The sequence below is a fragment of the Phoxinus phoxinus genome, assembly GCF_949152265.1.
Source record: "Phoxinus phoxinus genome assembly, chromosome: 1".
NCBI lineage: Eukaryota > Metazoa > Chordata > Actinopteri > Cypriniformes > Leuciscidae > Phoxinus > Phoxinus phoxinus.
Genome location: NC_136876.1, coordinates 6,662,767 through 6,668,808, shown reverse-complemented (window position 1 = coordinate 6,668,808; position 6,042 = coordinate 6,662,767).

The window sequence follows — 6,042 nt, the reverse complement described above, 5'->3', positions numbered from 1 at the left end:
TGTGGGGGGAGCTTCACTGATGATGTGATTGCCAAAATCAAAAATATATACGTTTAAAAAAGATATTAAATATCACATCTAAGCATTAATGTCTGTTTGTCTGTCAACTGTAACTGATGCTCATACACAACTTATTTTATTGCTAACCTGAACATTATCGTGCTTCTTCATTAAAATATAGGCAGGTATCAAGAAATACAGAAAAGAACAAAAATAATGTAATGTAAATTAAAAAAATAATATTAATATTGGTAAGAAAAACAGTTTAAAGCATAAAGACAGAAATAAATGTACATAGGCCTATATATAACCAATACATACCATCAGTCTGCTGACACCAATGAAATGACCTTTAAGTGGCAATTTACAGGAGATCTGAAGACATCAGCATAATAAATGAGGAGAAAACAGGAACTATTGATGTGAGATATGGGTATAACTAGCCTATTTACTGCCCTAGTACAGCAGTTATCACTTTAAAAGTATTCATATTAAATGAGGGACAATGGCCTTCATCATCACTGTATGCTAATGCTGTGAATCAGATGCGAGGGAATCATCATTATGCAGTTTGAGGACTGATGTGTCTCTTACAACGCTAACACACATCTGTGCCATTTGCTTCACAGGACACACACTTCTTCCCACTACATACTATTGATCTACTAGTGTGTCCTAACATGTTTGGTCTCATCTGACAGCTTATGAACTGAACAGAAATGTGCTGAACTTAATAGAGATTAAGTCTCCTAATGTACAATCTAGGCACAGCTGTGTAAACATGCTTAGAGGAGAACAAACATGTTAATGTACTTCTCTTGATCACCAGCCATTAGCCTTCAGATTTATAGTCTTTAGGTGTCAGTGTTGATGTTACACTCGTGTTTAACAATGTCTTGCTCAGGGTATAAGAAGAAAAGGAAAGTTTTTCTATGTTGGTCCATTCTACTGTCTGTATATTTAAACGTGAAATAAACTATAATAAATAATACACTTTGCCTGCTTTAAAAGGCTTTGAGAATCTTTCCTCTTATTAATGATAATGTTAAAAGCTGAAGTAATTATAACTTAAATTATTCTGGTTAAATCCTATGTTTTAGTTCCAAGAAAGACCTTTACCTTTAAAGACTAAGAGGTTAAAGATTAGCAATAACTTAAATGGAGTCAGATTAATTATATTAGAGTTAGATAAATAACTAAATTCTGCTCATTCTCATCCAACAGCTTTTTGTTCTGATAACACCGAAATAGCACCACAAGTCTACAAGACTTACAAAATAAAAACAATTTTCAGCAGATCTGTTAATATTGATGAGACTATCAACACTCATTCAACAAGACATTCAGGATCATCAGCAGATCGTCTCACTTTATTCTGAGTGTTTAACCGTTAAAAACGGATTATACCATGGTCTGGGTGAATACTCGATTCTGATTGGCTTCAGGGTGTCCGTTAAAAAGTGATAGAGGACACCTAAATAAACTGTCAGGCGTAACCAAGGAATCCAAGTTATTGTTTGTAACTTGTAACTTTAGATTTCGATTGTAAAACTAGTTAAAATATAAACTAATGTTTTAAAAATGTGTTATTTGGCAAGTGACCATGGTATAAGCGGGTTAATGCCCTTCGAGGTGTCCATTGTCAGGTTGTAATGGACTTCGGCGGAGGCAACCGTCCTCCGCTGCGCGTCGGCCGGTTCACACCTCGCCGTCGTCCATTAAAACCTGACAATGGACACCTCGTCGGGCATTAACCCTTACTTATTTGATTTAGGATATATAATAAAAGCCTATAAAACTGCTCTACTAAAAAAAGATAATACTGGTAATTACTGTTACCATGTATTTGCTCTAGTATATTGTAAAGTTACTTACACATTTGATCTGGCAAAGATGTGAAAAGAGCAGAAATTAAATGGTAACAGCAACACTTGAAATCAATTCCTCTCACAGTCACATTTCTCAAACTTTGACTTTTGACTTGACATTCAGTAAAAGTTCTCACTCCAAACATCGAAACCAACATAAAATCGCTCATGAATGAACTCAACATATTCTCCTCATGCTTGCTGCTGCTGCACTACATGTTTATTTCAGTGAGAAGACGCCAGAAAAGACGTACAAGTATCGCTGTGATCGATGAAAACAATACAGAAATGAGACTGTCGCTTATTCAAACTGTATAAAGTGTGTTTGATGGCGCTCAAAGGGGGTCTTGCCCAGGGTGTAATTCAATGTAGAACCGCCACTGTAGGTCCTAGAACTATTGGCGGAAGTTTCCAGATTGTGGTGTGTTCGGAACGATTTTTAGGAACTAATTTACTCCTATTTCAGAGTCGGGTCTAAACCAGCACTATAGGAACTATCATTGACGTTACTGTACGCTGTTTGGCTGAACGCACGCAAAACACCGGCACCCGCCATTTTTTAAAAAGCTGTGTAAACACACAGATTATAGCCTATATATTTACTCCAGAAACTAACTCTACGAACATGGAAAACAGTGATGGATTAAGGAGATGAGGAGAAAATCCACCGCAACTTTGAGGGAACCTAGCACATGATTATGTATTTCTGCTCAGCAACACTGGACATCAACCACACGGCATATGCTATTAACTTTTCATATAACTGTCTCCTTTTATGTATAACAGTTCTATAATAACGTATTAGACAGGACTGTTGGACAGATCGTAAACTAATGAACATGGAGAATGCGAGCACTGTTTGTTTGCTCAGGCTCTCGTTCTCAGCGCCGTCAAAATAAAGTTCCACCGCAATGTCAAAATAAAAGTCCCAACAAGCACTGCTTACGTCACTTCAGAGTTCCTACTGGTGGTGCGAATGCAACCAGAAAAACCATTAGTGCTCGGGGAACCACCCTAGTGGCCAGTTCCTAGAATGGTGGGAAACCCCCTATACTGGACCCCTCACTGTCACAGTGTCTGGTTCATGTTCCCTGGTGTCCACTAGAGGTCCTCTTTCCCCACGGTGTCTGTCACATTAGGAACTGCATTCCCCACAATCCTTGTCTGTTCTCATCACTGTTCATTGCACCCAACTGTTCCCCATCATGATCGTTAGTTTCTGTGTTTAAATACCCTGCCTGTTTAGTGTCTGTCACGGAGCCCTTGTTATATGTCACCACACTTGATGTCTGTGTTTGCCCAGTTCTTGTTTGTTTCTTGTACTTCGGATTGCCTTGTTGGATTTTTTACCTTTGCCTGGACTGTTGTGAGTACGGATTAACCTAATAAATAACTGCACTTGGATCTGACTTCCCCTGTGTGTGTATCGTGACACTCACACCCAGGCCTCTTCCTCTTTGAACTGTTGTCATCTGGCTGCGCTACAGAGGACTGAGCAGCAGAGCGGCCAGGCACAGTTTCTTCCCTCAGGCAATCCATCTCATGAACAGTTAATGCCTCCACTTGACAATAAACATCTGCAATACTTCAAGTTCAAGTTCATTTTATTTATATAGCACATTTTATAACAGCCACCGACTGACCAAAGTGCTTTACAGAACTACAAAATTAAAAGACAATAATACCATGCATAACAGCAAAACAACATAAGTACATAAAGCTAAGAACAGCCTTAAACAGGAGTCACAAGACAGTGTCAGACTCATAAAAAAAAGCAGAAATGGCAGTATCAGACTTCGATAAATAGAAAAAACAGCATCATACTCAAAGGAGAAAATAAAAGATAAAACAGCCTTATTTATAGGCCAAAGAAAACAAGTGCGTCCTAACCCTAACCCTTACTTAAACACTATTTATACATTTATTTATTTAACACACCATACTTCTTGATTACTGTACATAGGCCTGTCACGATAACAAATTTTGCTGGACGATAAATTGTCCAAGAAATTATCGCGATAAACGATAATATTGTCGATCTGAGACCATTTTCATCTAGAATAATGATAATGGCATAATAATGCACATACACCTTTCAAAATTCAATAAACGTTTATTTCCAAAGACTATTTAACACTCAAAATGGAAAACATTTTCAATATCCACAATAGCAAGGAACAAAACAACCAAAAACAATAAAAGCAATGGACTCTCAGTCTCTCAGTTCACACAGATGATAATGAACATGTTCATAGTTCATTTAAAAAAAAAAAGAAAGAACTAAGTTCACGTATCTAAAAATGAACTAGTTCACGTTCATTTGTTAAATTATTTTAACAAAGATGTAGGCTATTATTAATAATAATGTTATTTCAACACAATATCTCGTTATTTCGAAATAATATGTGTGCGTGCATCTGTAAATCCGGTGACGCGTGTATTGATTTTGATTAATAAACAAGTGTTTCCTCTAAAAGTGTCGACTCGGCTGCAAAGATGAAGTTGACGATCGCCATCTCCGTGTGAACACGCTTATAGAGAGAAATGCACATAAATAAGCCTAATAATCGATTACATAATCAGAGAGTAGCCTTTTTCTTTTTGAATTATTTAGTTTAAAGACATTTCAAGCTTTGTGTATTTGGTGTATTTGTCATGTCTGTGTGAGGCATACACTGAGTTTCGTTAAGTTAGGATGTGCTCTAGTTTACGTGCGCAAGTGAGCGCGCAGGCGCCTCCGTTATATTTGTTTCGTCGGCCTATTCATTAAATACAGGCAATTGGTTGATGAAAAATTTATTAAAATTAAGATACAATTTATACAAAACGAAATTCACTTTAAAGAAAGGCTTTCTATTCAACTTCAACGGTCAAAATCATGTCTGACCCGCTCCATGTCTCATATTGCGCATCCTATCTTACTCGGTCGTGCTGGTCACTTTTCATAAATCAACATAAATGAAAAAAAAAAAAATAACATAATATTTTAACAAATATGAAACGCGCTTTTTTTAATGGCTATAGTATAGTAGGCCTACATATCCTCTCTATTTGTACAAATTTCTGCACATTCATTTAATTCTGAATTTTGCACACACAAGTTGAAAGGCATTTGTTCAAATCAAGTTCACGGATAATGCGTGCATTTATTAGCCTAATCATTATGATACTAAAATCCTAACAAATAGGCTATGCTATGTACAAAAAATCAGATGAGTTCTCTCGAAAAATCTCTCGTTCACGTTCATTGTATGAAAAGTGATTCGTTCAGTTCAGCGTTCGGCGAAAATATGAACGCGTTCATGCACAACACTGGTTACCGGTTTTAGTCTATACTGTTTTACAACAAATGCGACATACCGGCTCGCTCAGGTTAAGTGGTTCACCACGGTCATTCGGTTTGAATCCGAAGTGCTCCCACACTGCAGCTGTCGCGTTTGGCTTTCAAACCAATTCCATGTCACAACTTGCGTCTCGTCTTTTCGCTCTACTCGGCAGTCGCCTCAAGCACTCCCGCCTTCCCACACAAAGTCCATGTGACTGACAAGCGCCGCCTCCCCACAAAAAAGACATTGCAACTGACAAGAGGGTTCACTTCTCCTACGCTAAGGAAACGAGAGTTGTCATTCAGTCGCGGATAATAAACAAGTATGCAAATGAAATTATCGCGGCTAGAAAAATTACCGAGGTCATTTTTTTTTTATCGTGCGATTAATCGATTTATCGACTATCGCGACAGGCCTAACTGTACATTTCCTTTAATTTGTACATGCATACTATCTATTGTCTATTTTTGTATATTGAGTTTTTTAAAATAATTTTTGTATATTGTTATTTTCTATTTTGATTATTTAAATTATCTGTGTCCAGTTACTGTCGGTTTGTACTGTGGAAGCTTAAATTCCTCGTATGTGCAAACATACCTGGCAAAAAAGCTATTTCTGATTCTGAAATATTAGCTATAATGTCAGTTTAATTGAGTCTAATGGGCTTCTGTCTGTTTAAATGAGAATTTTGAACAGTTTTGGCTCATTTGAGCATTCCATCACTGACAGTCTGTGGGATTTTTCAGAGTTTTTGATCGTCATTTTTATAATTTTGGGGATTTACTGTTATTTTTAACTCTTGATAGAACACAAATGTCTGAATCACACATTTAATGTTTGTAGTTTCT